Raw genomic sequence first — 15,657 nt, forward strand, 5'->3', positions numbered from 1 at the left:
AAATTAAGCGCAATGAAAATTAGAGTTTGTCATCTTAAAAGATCTCTTCCTTTTTAATGCATTTTGTAAAAACGCATGTAGATGTGATCTTTGGATTAATATTTAATTGAATGGGTGTTCAACACCCTATCCTCCCCACACATTCTAAAAACAAACAGGCAAAAACCAAACTGTTTATAACAATTGAATTGACCGGTATTGGTTTTCTGTCTTAACAGATACCATATCGATTTCCGTTTCACTTCTTGATTTCTATAATACGATACATGTACTTTATATGCGGGTTTTTTTTTTCAAACAGTGACATATAAGAAAATATTGAATATCTCGCATGACGCCATTTTTAAGATCGTTTTATTTATCTTGTTTTTTTTTCCATTGAAACATCAAACCAATATCCTTTAAAAAACAAGGATTTTATTTTATTTTACTTCATTCCCGTATATGATCATAATTACCATGATGTAATTCTAACATATGCCGTGTCTACAATAACGGTAAAATCGGGTATTTATTTTCCTTATATCTCATTCTGTTTTGAACAGGATATTTCAAATTTATGAACAGATCCGTATCATCAAGAAGAACATTATCACATTCATTTGCTTCAATCAGAGGCAATGTTTTTACAAGATTTCTTATATTTGGACCTCCTTATTCCACAACAATTGACAAGCAAGTTCTTATTTTAATGTCTTTCGTTGGTACGGATGCTCTATGCGATGTAATCCTTCATGTGGGAGGATAACGCAAATTTTTCAATTTTTTTTTCAAAGAGAGTATGACATTTTTACTTCGTAAAATAGTTAACCGATTAAACGTAAAGACGGAAAATTCTCTCAACAAAAACAAATGCAATCAGTCGATAGTTTACAACGGTGTTTTATAAAATAACATAATGTAAAAATCAACAGCAAAGTCACTAACGCAAGTACTGTTTTCTTTTTACATATTTCCCGAATAAAAACCGACATGTATCATAATCATTTTGCTTATGTAGTAATCGTCCAAAGTTTTGCTTAATGACCGTGTCATCCGATCCAACTACTTAAATAAGCATCACTGATTACCAAGTATAGTAAAAAAAAGGCAAGAAACACAAATATCCGTGGTATTCGAGATATCGGTGTTTGAGATAATGGATTGTTATTATAGAGTCAATTAATTATGATCTATATAACCAGAATATCATCTAAACTATGTCAAGAATCTACCTGTACATGTGTTTATTAAGTTTATTTATATGTGAAAATACTTTTGTTTGAATTTTACTTGAATTTGTTCATAATTTGTTTTTGATTTTTACTTAAACACACGTTAACAAGAGAAATTTTCTTCATTGGAAATATAATATCGTTCAAGCTTTCAAAAATAAAATCAATGTCTTCATTTGAAAAACCAGGTTTCCATAGATGTTGATAACTGCACTTCCAAATATATATTATCAAGTATATATATTGAATGCTATCTAGTAATCCTTATATCATTATTTGATTTAGATTTGTATATTATATGGAATTGATGATTGTATTTAATTGTCAAAATTAGTGATACTTGTTTCTGTTAAAAAAAAATGCTACAGCTTGTGAAATTGTGTAAATTCTGTTTAGGTATACATTAATTTGCATAATTAAAATAAAATTCTTTTTGACAGGTTATAAAAATATACTCGTCTGATTACATTTAACAATAAAGTCAGGATGGATCAAGATGGGTGAACACTCTGTTTCTAAGCTTAAAATTTGCTCTTTTTCATATCGCCTTCAAATACTCGCAAAAAATTAGGGGATATTGTTAATCACAGTTATAAAAGTAACGGAGGAACTGTCCATTTAGATCGTGAATGTACACATGGTAGTTTGTATAGTCTTGAATCAAAATACTAATTTGGCTTTCTTTTGTTATACAAGGTAGTCAGAAAGTCTTACTTTTCGAAAAGTTAAGACAATCAGTGTATCGATATCGCAGACACAAAACATGATTACTACATGAACTACTTCTTCGTTCACCGTACACTCAGTTACACATATGTTTCGGTTTCTGTTTGCAGTGTTATATAATTTTGTTTCGTTGTACAGAGGTAAACCCTTATCATTGAATTGCATCATTCGTTTCTCTGTAGATCCCGAGTAACGGACAACACAGGGTTGAATTTTGTCATCACTGAACATGATAATCATTTTATGACCCGAATAAGTGACACACAAACTGCTGGGCACCCATCCCTGCAATTTAATTAATTCTTTTTTTTCATTCAATACTTTATTGACTGTCTTTGCTATTCCGTTAGAGTAAACTAAATCCCCATAACTGTCTATGGCTAAAACCTTTGGGATTTCCCCTGATTATGTCTTTATTGTATGGAGGAGTAAACCATCCATAGTGTAGAAGTAAATGTTTCCCGCCTTCCACTTGTCCATATCTTCCCTTGGTCGACATAAGAAACATGGTTTGATCTTTCATGTTTAGTTTAGAGTTTTGCAACTATTTCAAATCCATCCGGCAGTCTTCTGTCGAAACAATTTGGTGTTTCTGGTGACATTGTATTTCCAACTATAGCTCTAGATAATGGAACCATTTCCCCAGTGAGGCTATGCAGCCTATCACTGTCTATTGGTTTTGGAATGAATGTTGCCATCGATACTTGGGCCATAGGAGGAACCTTGATGTCATCATTGTTTCGAAACTGGTATTCAATTGTTCGAGATACTTCATTGGAGGCATCTAATGTCTTCAATCTTTCCAATGTTTTTTTTTTTTCAGTTAGAGACTGCGTTTGTTTGATAAAATCGAAATGTGTTCGTAAAATTTTGAAATGTGTCGATTTTATTACACTGATTTCTTTTTCATTTTGTTGAAAACAAAATTGATTTCTCTGTGCCATTTATTTTTTTGTTCTAACATTTCGTTTGTCAGTTTTTCATATTTTGCATCCATGTTGGCAATTTGGTTTTCTTAATCAAATATATCGTTTTCCAGTGTATGAGAATTTTTTTTCTAACTTATCTTTTTCGTTTTTGATCATTTTCTTTTTTTGTTTTATAAACTTCTGAGAGTTCAAAGAATTCATGTCCTTTATGCTTATTAGACACCATACAAAAAGAGCAAACTGAAATTCAACAGTTTTTGCACAAGAATTCGCAGATTTGATTTCTATTTATATTACATTTCGGTTAAATTAAAGCCAAGTTTTGTTGCTGAAATGGTACTATTCTATGGTTGTCGTATTCATCATATTTGTGTTCTCCTATAATGGCTTGCAGAGGTTAAAATGACAGAAGTCACAGTAGCACCTTACTATATTGGTCTCACAAAGATCACATTTGATGACATCTTGTGCACTATTTTCCGGATCCATAGTCGTATTTATTCTTTACACAAAATATCAAAATAGTACAGAGCGTCTCTTTTTAAGAAGAAAAGTTTATGAATTATTTGTTTACCTATGAGAATGAAAAATAAAAATATCTAATCATTAAAGGAATAAAACATTTCAAATAATTACAGATTAAGTAAAAAATAGGGTAAATGAATATAAAAATACACCTTGCTTCAACGTTAAATATCAATATATCCACATTTTCATGTCCAGGTAAGAAACTTTCCAGGTGATTTATTTCACCATACTATATGTAGATGGTCGGACTTCATCTATATGTCAATAAAACATGCCAAGTTACACAAGGCAAAAGATTCTATAAATAAAACGGTTCGAAAACAGATATTCGTTGGTGCCTACGTCGCTGTTTGATATTTAAATATTTCGGATCAAAAACCTGTCCTTGTGATTTAAGTGTAACCCTTCCATAAATTTGTAAGGTGTTATAAATCTTTGAAAATCAACGAACAGAGAGATTAGAGGGAATATATTAAATTTGGATGCATTTACCAAAATATTTCAATATTGAAGAAAACTTACTCGTACAACATAAATACCTTTCAGCAATGCTTTTGATTATTGATGTTCAATACATCAGCACCTTAATTGCTGTCCTTTTACTTAAGCAGAAAATAAATAAAGTTTCAGTAAGTTCAGTTTATGGAGGTTAAAACTATGCAAAACCTTTAAGTTATTGAAATTTGAATTGTGGAAACCCTTTGTTCAAGAAATGTATCCCAATTTGATACCGAGGTTGAAACTGCACAGAAGCTTCAAGTTTCAGTAAGTTTTCATTGCGGAAACCATTTGGATTAGTGGACACTCTTGAAGATTCCGTGCTGAAACATGTCGTAATTTAAAGTTATCTTAAGCATCTGCAAAGTTTCCGTAAGGTTCCGTAAAGAACGCTAAAACGAGATATTTTATCCATAGATAATGATATTTTTTAAAAATTTATTACTGTATGCTTGTAAATAACAACTCAGGTGTGGATCTTTAATTTTTTAGAGGCAGGTATTGCTATTTTTTCTTTAAAAAAACCCCTAAAATTAGTAACTGCAAACCAATTTATCTCCGGTTAATCCAGAAATTGCGAATAAAAGCTGCTTTACAGACACTAACTTTGAAATTATCTACAATGTCATTTAAGATTGTTTTAGTTCCAGAATCAATCAATCTGAAAAAAAACATATTGCCTGGTACAACTTTTGAGTTGTACAAAGTATTTGGCGTTATAAACGTCAATTTTATAAATTTAGATGCATACCATGGTGTGTGTAGATTCATATGATTGATATTTTTATTTATGAACGGTATTAAAGGCTGATATTGTGAACCGGTCGGTATACCTCAGGTAAGTTAAGTTTGGGTGGAGCCTAACTGAAAAAAAATGAAGCCCTGAAGAGATCATGTTTGCTTGTTTATACATGTCTGTATACACGGGGTGTAAAAATGCTTTTAACAGAGTTTTTCCAATGATTACAAAAATGTCGAATTTAAATAACAAGTAGGAAAATCCAATTGTTGGTAATTAAAATGAATAAATTAAAGCATGCAATATGGCCAAAAATCTGTCTTTTGTGTATGAAACTATCCAATGGGGTTGACTGGGCATTTCTTGCGAAGTTTTATGCAGTATAGGACTATCGTACCATACTCAAATACTAATGCATCATGAATGCAAAACCAGATTGTATAACTCCAATGATAAGCTGCTAATGTGCACAATATTTCTACCAGTTGCGCTTGTACCAGAGTTATCTGCACTTGGTTTTCTACCGGTATTGGCTCGTGAAATTTCTCAAAGATACTTATAAATCGCGGATAAAAAAACAATATTGATTTTCTTCATCATTCACAAATAAACAATTATATCTTTTTTTAAGAACGCTTTGAAGGATGATCGCCATTACACGATTTTGTAAACTAAAGTTAATTGCACGGTCGTCGCGAAGGCCAAACATTGACTGCGCAAGACGATTCAACTAGTGCCAATCATTTTCTAACACCCAATCTGGTACCTCAATTCAGCTAATTGACAGGGGAACTCTGAACAGGTAAATTTGAAGGTAGTGCTTATTTTCTTGGTCTTTAAAGCATTTATGATGTACGTTAAAGCTGCAGTTTTCTATCTTTTAGTATGTTAATTTTATACTTTGCAACAATTTACTGCATAAAAATAAGACTGCAAACATTTTTCTGCAATCGAATTATACTCGGTCTCTTTAACTTTACTTGGAGATTTTCTTAATTCGTTTGATAAATTCACACTTCTTTTTCAAATACTGCAATATTCGTCAACAACGGAAATCTGAACAGCATCTTGAAACACGGAACTATGTTTTTGTGATGTTATTTACATAGTATGTTTTAGATATGAACACACAAAAAATGAACTATTAATATCTTATTATTCTTATTTAGGAATAAATATGTAATATAAATAAATAGAACCAGAAACAATAACGCTATTAATTACATTAGTTCTTTGCATTAATGGGTTTAAATAATACACGTACGTTTACACTTGTTTTGCTTTTTTAGGAGTCCACGAACTTGGACTGTGTCATAAATCAAACATAGGATCCAACAAACGATCTCAAGTAGCATCATTCTAAGCTTGCAAAGTTCACTTTTTTGGGAAATGGATAGAAGTGTGTGGCTAACAAAACAGGTCAAATACAATCTTTAAATTCTTTCGATAGTCAGAATGTTTTGTGCTATTTTTGTTGTAAAAATATTCGATAAAACATGAATCAGATTGACATTTACTTTCTTCAAATATTGCTATTTAGTATTCCAGTACTCCAGTCTGTTACTCTATCATATATAATATACCTTCGTACATAAATCAAATCGATCAAGACATTTTTATTTAACCAATTCTATTGATCCATCTTATTCAAACAACATATCGCAAACTAAACCAAGCAACAGAAGATTGGCTGATATCAGCAAAAAAGACAAGATTAAGGATTTTTTTAAAAGGAATTTCAAGCATCCCAAAACAGCAAACGTATTAGGCAACCTGGACATTTATCCATGGCGTTTATAACACATCTGCTTTTTAACTTCAAATCGTGATAAATGTATGTAATGAATTTTGTATTTTCAATGCACCAAACCATATTCATTTTTCTTGCATACGTATTATTTTAATCACTTAAACAAATCTAATTCAAATTCATTTTGGCGCCGATAAGCAATTGTCGTTGTTTGTTCTTTCAAAAGAATTTTATTTCTAACTCTCGATCGTGATCACATTCAATTACATTTTCATCCATATAAGAATTCTTAATTTCGTAGGGTTCTATGGTCGATACAACGACCCTGATAGCAAAAACAATCTTGTGCTACAACATTCTCCCACCAGACTCATCGAATATAAATGTAGGTTTTTTTAACTTTTATAACTACTAGTAATTTAAAGTATTTACATTTTCCTGTGTCTTTGTCTGTTATAACACTACGAATCGATTTTGTGATGTATAGATCAATAAATTTCTTTAAAAACTATTTAAAAATTTAATCGTACAATTGCTGAAAATTATGTAAATTATAAAAGGAACAATCAGACGAAGCTACATATACGGGTAAGTAGGTACCCATCCTTAACAATTTGACTACCGCTTTTGTTTGTTCATTTTCTAATTCATACACTAAATATTTCGCCCAGTCAGAGTACACTAGGATTGTTTAAAATTGACTATAATCTATTTTAATCTAAAATTTAAAAATCTAGTGTTTTTATTGCCATTTTTGCAAAGACGATCGTTTTTTATTGAAAATAATGATATTGCAATTTTAATACTCCTTCAACGCTATTGGTGAACTAGGTTTCTGTTTGGGGGGTTTTTATTACAGAAGGATATCTAAATTTATTTCAAAACATTTTATATTTTAATTCACAGAACAAAAAAAGTACATACACATTTATTTTGATTAACATTAAGGATGTTGTTTACTCAGGGTTTGAGTTCTCAAATCCGGATTGTTAAAAAGTTCAATTTCATGAGTAAAATTTGTTTTAAATACAAAAAGTATTAATGAAATGAATTATCATTGACATAACAATCGATATTTTTACTTAATTATGGAATTAAGCTCTGACAAAGTTTGACTTTTAGCAAAACAGAGGAAATTCAGACTAAATTTTTCAGATTTTGTTTTTCGCTGAAATATTTTTGATAGTACTATAATATTTAAAATTAAGATTTCATTTGTTAGTCAACATTATTTTGCATATTTTCTGTTGGTTTTATCTTGCTTTTTCGTTTAGATAATTGTATGGCACACACTTCAAAAATATTGAAAAATGCTTTAAAATGATAAACGACAAAATATCTCAAAATTTTGATCATTGACCTCATATAAATTTTATGCCAGCAGAAAAAGGTCAATATACTTAGTTTAATACTATAATTGTTTTAGCAATAGCATCATTCAGTTTTTGGTTATATTGAATCAAAAAAGGGCAGTAATTTGAAAACTGATAGAAGAAATTCGGACTAGAATATCTATAAATAATTGTGAATGAAAACTTCAAGCTTTGTATCTATTTGATGTCACTGCCATTTATAAACTGTATTTCATTTCTGAAAGAGTTAAGCAATTTGTATTATTTTCATAATTAAGAAAATTTCAATCATAGTGTACAATTTTTATGGATTTTTCTTCAATTTTCAAAAAATATTCAATAGCCATTAACTCAAAAAGTAGGTCATTGACCTACTTTTTTGAAAGTGAGGAATAACACTACCATGTAAGGTCTATAACACACAATAGTTGGTTTTTCATTATTATCAGTGGAATTTTTTTTCATTCTGAGTAAACGTCATCCTTAAATTATTTTTTACAGTTCGGCGAAATAGTAGATTGGTTTTGGAAGATGTCATCTAAACGTTATTTTTCAAGCACTGTTTTAACAAAATACCCTGCATTTCAAATGTACGTTTCCCCAAACTGCAAATCTTTTACGTATTTGACATTTGTACAGTTTATTTATCATTACAGTGGGGCCTCAGATATCCGGACGCCAGATAACCGGACGCTTCAGTTTACGGACGATTTTATTTGGGAACATATTTTTTTATACGTTATTTTGTCTCATTTATCCGGAATTCCGTGTTCCGGATCCGGACGGTCTGTTTTTACCACAAAACACTGATTTACTACCAATCTTGCTTCATTTAACCGGACGGTAAAAATTGATGATACCCTAATCAGAACACAAGATTACCCCTGTCAATTAAGTTTCACACATTTTTTACGTGCTAGACCCTCATGAGTAGCTTGTAGGAACACACTGACTTCCCAAATCACTTTCAAAAATTGGAAAATTGCGAACAACAGTGTATCACACACACATCACACTTGGACACAAAGAATTGAGCTAGATTCGGTTATCATTATTGTCCGGTTAATATTTCTTTTATGACAAAATAATCAAATAAAGCAGAGTTCTTTATATCTAAAAACGTTCATATCAACAGACAACTCTAGCATGTGTTGCTATATGGTATGAAAGGCAAAAAAAACCTAATATCAACACTGTGAGCCATTGTATATAAATGCATTGTCATTCATGACAACTGCTTACAATAGACACATTTCAGATATCCGGACGCTTCACCTATCCGGACGATTAGACTTAGGAACGAAAGCGTCCGGATAACTGAGGCTCCACTGTATATCAATCATTATATCTTTCATATCTTTCATATCTTTCCAGATGTGTTATTCCACATTTCGGCCAATCGCCATTTTCTGAAGAAAATAACTAGTCAAAACCTGTAAAATTTCCTTAATTATGGTTCTTATAAGATTTTGATCCTGTCTTATTTTGCTTATTTTATGATATTTTTAGCTTTTTAAACCTTCCCTAGATAATTCCCTGCCAAGGGTTGACCTTCCACTCCGTGTGCTTGTTGCACCATCACATGTCAAAAACTTACCAGTGTATTGTTTTCAATGTCCAAACCACCTACTTTACGTGTTATTTCACCTCCCGTCTGTATCTTGAAATTTCACTGTGTAAAGTCAACCTAGCGGTCATAGCCAAAGGTAACGCATTTTACTTCTGATTCTCATGTACTTAACATATGGGCCTACATATTTTTTGCATATTAATTTCAACAAGATACATGTACATCCCTCTAACTAATTATAATCATTTAATAATATTATAATATAATATCATTTAAAATCATTCCATGAATTTTAGCAACTCTCATAATCCTTTAAGTTCAGCAACTCTCATTTTAACAAAAAAATATTTGCTACTTAAGTGTCTTTTTTGGGGCATTTTTCTCTAGCGCTAGACACAGCATACATACGCTTTTCTTTAGGATTTTCTGTAGAGTCAATATTACCTTGCCATTTTGTTTGTTTTTGTTTCGTGGAATAAAGTGACATATTCATCTTCATTTTCACTTTTTTAAAGCAAAGGAGTCGCGTTTCAGCTGATGGTGGAATTCTAATCCATGTGTGACAAATTGGATGGAAATTATGAATCATGTTCTATAGCGAAGCTTGGTATGATTTTCAAAATGGGAAGAAGGAATCTGTCGTTAATCAGATGGAGGGGTTATTTCCTTAAGTTGTGTAGGCTTTGAAGGTCATGATGCATTTTTTCTTCAATTTTCCATCTATTATGTTGTTACTAGTTCGATAATCTCTTCCCTTAGTATATCAAAATAACGTCCAAAATTATGTTGGTATCTGTTGATGGCTGATCTGGTTGATTTTTGACCAGGCTTTTGTTTTTCTGACTGCTTTCGGGCTTGCTTCTGCATGAAACCTCCCTCAGGGATGAGGTAATGGTAATTTGTAATTGTAATTGAGTGTAATTAATTTTGATGAAATTGAAAGTAAGTGTACATTGTAAAAGTGAAATTGGCTTCTTTTCAATTACATGTCATGGTTATTTAATTAATTACTTTCTTAAAGGGCATGTTATTCAAATTATTTTTCAATTACTTTCAATAACACACTGATGTATGTATGAATAGGGAAGTTGTTAAATTTCCATCCCCCCCCCCCAACTTCCAACAGTACAAAAGTATAAAACAATACGAATACAAGATTAAAATAGGAAGAGTACTTAAATGCATTTAACTCTTTCAAAATATACATGTAGCTTTTTTATATAAACTATTTCACCAATTCACTATCTAATCATAAGGTTTCTAAATTTATACCCGATTTGTTTCACATATTCTTTTTACAAAGGTAAAATTATTTTCTGTAGTGGTGTTTTTTTAATTGATACATTACTCAGAATATGAATATTAATGTTTTGAAGATTTATCAATTTGTTAGGGATAAAATTTTGATAATATGCTCTTTACCCTAAAAAAATCATTATTTCATTGGAATAATAAATGTTTCCAGTTATTTATTGAATTTGATTTTTTAAAATCCTGTTTCTTTTACAAATGAAAAAATGGCAATAACAAACCGTGAACCAGCTCAAAAATCCATTAAACAAAATACAAATTCAAAGCAGAGCAACACGGACCTCGAAATATCAGGTCCCTAGGAGGAGCGAGCATCCTCTGCTGACCGGTCACACGCGCCATGTGCTCTTTGTCGTAGTCGGGGAAAAAATCGGAAAAGTCTGTAGACAATTAGGTGATTAATTATGGTCTAACAATTAGTATGAAAAAGTCAGTCAGCATGCGACCAAGTGGAAGATTGTATTTGCTGACAAGGTCGTTGTATCGACCATAGAAATTACGAAAACAGTCTCTGTTGATAGTCCTATTTTATCAACTTGTTTAATTGTCAGTAGCTTGCTTCGTCATAGAAACTGTTCATTCAAAGAGCATACCATTGCGTATCGAATCAACTGAGAGACAAAAACATTATATGCAGGCGATGAAGGTATATTGCTACATAAGTAAGGAAAGTTGAGTATAGAAAAATTGAAGCCATCGCTTTTATCATAAAGCTTTGTTGTTACATGTAGGTGACCATCAATGTCGATGTCCAGTAAAATATGCAAACATTAAACAGATCACGCAGACTCTGTGATATCTTTTATTTCAAGTTCACTGGGATATATCAAGTCGACGTAAGTATGGAAATAACAATTGTTAATTGATAATGCGTCGTCGATATACCTGAATGTTGAGTTGAAGGCCACAGCGGGTGATTTATTTTTTTCACGTACAAGATTTTGAATATATTCTGCTTTATAAGAATACAAAAATAGATCTGCTAACAATGGAGCACAATTGGTACCCATGGGAATTCCAACAGATTGTTGGAAGACCTGATTTCCAAAAACTACATAGATGTTGTCTATCAGAAACTCAAGCATCTTTTTAATGTCAACTTCAGATTAAAATCAATATTATTTGAATTTCATAAACTATTTAGTCATGCTTTTTTTATTGCCAGTTTGATCTAGAGCTATAGCTTCAGTAGAGATTTTACGTTCCTGTTGCCAAATCTTGGTGATTCCTTATTGACCAATAGGTGTGAATTGTGTTTTGATTACTTAAAGACTGCTCTCTACCCCAGAGATACCATACCTGTATTTTTCCAATGTATAAAGAAGAATTAAGTGGAGATAAATGTTTACTTACAGTGTTCCAAAAAAGACTTTTAGACATGATAGTGATAGATGTAGGCTAAGGGACATGGATACTAAACATTATCAGTAAATGAAATTGTAAACATGGGTATATAGGTGTTGTACCTTAATCATTGGTAATTTTCATCAACTTTGGGTGCAATATCCAACCTGGGTTAAAATTATTGTGCATGGATAAATTAACTTAAATTACCCAAATGAAGTATTTAAATAAATAAATTATCTTTTTTTTAAATTAAATCTTTTTCTACCTTGAAATAATTTAACACCCCATTTGGGTTTTTTAGAGAATGATTGGGGTTTTTTCTTGAAGATCAATGAGTTCTTCCACTGTTACTGTTTTGAATATTTACTTTGGTCTGATGGGTTATGAATTTTCGGTGGTGCAAAGATCTCTTTTCTTTCGACAAAAATGCATCCTCCAGTTCGTGATTGGCATCCTTATATTATGTAGATACATGAACCTGGCCTACTTCTACTTCTTCAAGTAAAAACACATCAATAAGGAGGAACTCCAAAGCCTCCAAGTCTACATTTTTATCATGACCATTGCCAGCTGTTTGTTCAGGGTGTTGATTAAAATCGTAATTAACATTAAAACTTGCTGCCATACTGTGTTTGTAACAAAGTAGACATTCTGAGGTCAGATCGCTCACTCAAAATTAATCTATAATATTTAAGCTAATTATATCATAAATGAAACAAGAATTCATGTTCAAACTAATACATTAAAAATGATGTTGGAGAATTTTTTACATTTTATGAGTTTAATTTGTGTTGGTGTCCAAGTTGTAAATAATGTACGAACATGTATTTGCATATGTAATATTTACATGCACAAACAAAAAAGTAGTTGAGGCTTGCGGTTGCCAAGGGGGCTTAGCTACATACCTAACCAGGTTATATAAATAAAATGCTTCAAATAAAATTAAATAATTGAGATTTTAGTACACCTTTTTTACAAGTATGTGTAATATTTTGAAAAATGGAAAATGGATGATAAATAGTTAAAGAAGAATACTATCTTTCCAACAAGAAAATGTTCAATCTAAAAATATTTGGATTTTTCTTAGTATATTTACCATGTTAATAAGAATTTCAATAGATGGTTTGAACGAATTAAAGTTACTTAATCAATGTCAATAAAAAAGTTTCCTCAATAAGTGATAGATAAAGGCATGATACATCATTTAAATTATTTAAACGATAGCGTTAACCCGAAAGTGCATTCATAGGGAACAGGGTTATCAAATGTCTGTTCCGTATAACACTACTTTCCTTTTTAAAATATTATCTCAAAGACTTTTGTTTTCTTTGCCTCCGTTACTAATGACTTGGTCACTGCTTAAGGGGCGAAAAAAAATCCACTAATAGGAACGAAAAACTACAAATGTACTTGTTGCACATTGTAGCCCCACAATCGTGGTGCTATTTTTCACTTTCAAAAAAATACATGTAGGTCAATGACGTTCCTACTTTTCTGCTAGTGACCTCTGAATGTTTTATTTTTAAAAATTGTCAAAATTTGTCAAAATTGTCCACCATTTTCAAGGTTTTCTTTATTTTGTAATTATCAAAAATAATAAAACAATTTGTAGGTTGGGAAATGATAAAATACGAATAGCTTTACTAATCTTATATATGAGTGAATCGTTTTAAGCTCATATTTAAAGTTTAATTTAGTCCGAATTTCCTCTATCAATTTCCAAAATTGCACCCATTTTTTATCAAGTTTTACAAAAAACTGACTAATAGGAGCTCCAAACCATTGATTGCCTAAAACTGTTTTTGTTGTCTGTATTATGTTGACATTAATATTATATAAGGTCAATGATCAAAATTTCGAGACATTTTCTCTTGATTCGATTATATATATTTTAAAGATTTTTCCAATCGCGTGCCAGCCAGTGAGAAAAATTTAAAGACGGGTAAATACAACCATAAAATATGTAAAATGATATGAAAAAACATATAGAAAATAAACTTTTGCAAATACATTGCAACTGAAAGTTTTAAAGAGAAAAAAAGAAAATGAAAAAATGAGTCCGAATTTCCACTGTTTTGATATTAATCCACCTTTGTCAGAGTATATCTTCCTCAAATAAACAAATCATGGATATCAATATCGATATTTGTTAATAGCGTTGTTATTTTGTTGTTTTTTTTTTGTTTTTGTTTTTTTTTTTGTTTCCACACATTAATTCAATCATATATATGTAACAAAAAAGAAGGTAGTGGGCCTGCGCAGAGGCTTAGTACAACATACATTTTGGAATTATTTTTTTTGGTACTACAATTTAGCACGAAAAAAAGGGGAAAAATATTCATTTACAAGTAAATTTCCGCACATGAAATGCTTCGTGCTAAGTATGTCATTAATACAGCAAAGATAGAAGGGGAAAAAACCAGATTGTTACATGAAAAATATATAGATATCCAACATATATTTTGATTTGTACATAAGTATTTAGCAGGTTTATGCAACAGTATATTTCTCTGTTAAATGCGTCGGCAAGCTGCTACAGCGTCTTGCGGACAAACGACGAACGAAGCCGCGTTCCGTCTCCATGTCCAGAGCGGTAAAAACCAGGCAGCAAGGCATCGATAAATACACGTGTTAATCTGTCTCTACTAACTCTATTAACCGGACACAACAATGACTTCTGTTAAATTTATTTCTTTGAACTGTCGTGGACTTAATGATTATAAAAAAAGAGTAATTTTATACAATTGGGTTAATGATATTAATTGTGATGTCGTATTTTTACAAGAGACACATTTTATATCTGAAAAAGAATATATTTTTAATTGAGGCTGGAAAGGTACATCTTTTCATAGTTTTTCTACTTCTTCACACAGTAAAGGTGTCTCAATTCTGATAAGTAGCAAATTTCACTTTACATTACTAAACCAGCATAAATCTGCAGATGGCAGAATTATACTGTTGAATATAGAACATGATAGTAAAATTATTACACTTGTCAATATTTATGCACCTAATTCTGAGAATGATCGGGTTGATTTTTTTAAAAAGGTTTCAAAATGGATTTCAAAGTATTCTATTAATAATGAAAATGTAATTCTTGTAGGAGATTTCAACTGTTCTCTGTTAAAAGATAAAGATAAGAGTTTAAATAGTTTTAAAAATTTACAAAACCATTTCGATTTTGTCGATCTTTGGGCAAAAATTAAACCAGAAAAAAATGGTTTCACTTGGTGTGATGGTAGCGACACCGCAAAAAACAGAATAGACTATGTTTTTTAACGCACCTTATTTGCTATAAACCGGAAAATATATACTTACGTAGGCCGCCGTCCGTCTCAAATGTAAGAATGAGCGACCACATTGCTTTAATTTTTAAATGCGAAATTTCCTCCAATAGCAGGGGGAAGGGATATTGGAAGCTAAATACGTCTGTCCTTTTTGATATACAGTATTGTAAAATTATCAACGATTTTTTATTGAATTTACCAGATGATATTAAGCTAGAGATGAATCCAAAAACTAAATGGGAATTGATCAAACTTAAATTAAAAAATTTAAGTATTAGTTATTGTAAAGAAAAAAGCAAAAATATGAAACGGAAAATACAATTTATCGAGAGTGAATTAGAGCAAATAGAACATCAACATCATTTAAATATTAATATGATACGGAAAAAGAATTAGAGAATGAATT

This window comes from Magallana gigas, chromosome 4 (assembly GCF_963853765.1).
Source record: "Magallana gigas chromosome 4, xbMagGiga1.1, whole genome shotgun sequence".
NCBI classification, from domain to species: domain Eukaryota; kingdom Metazoa; phylum Mollusca; class Bivalvia; order Ostreida; family Ostreidae; genus Magallana; species Magallana gigas.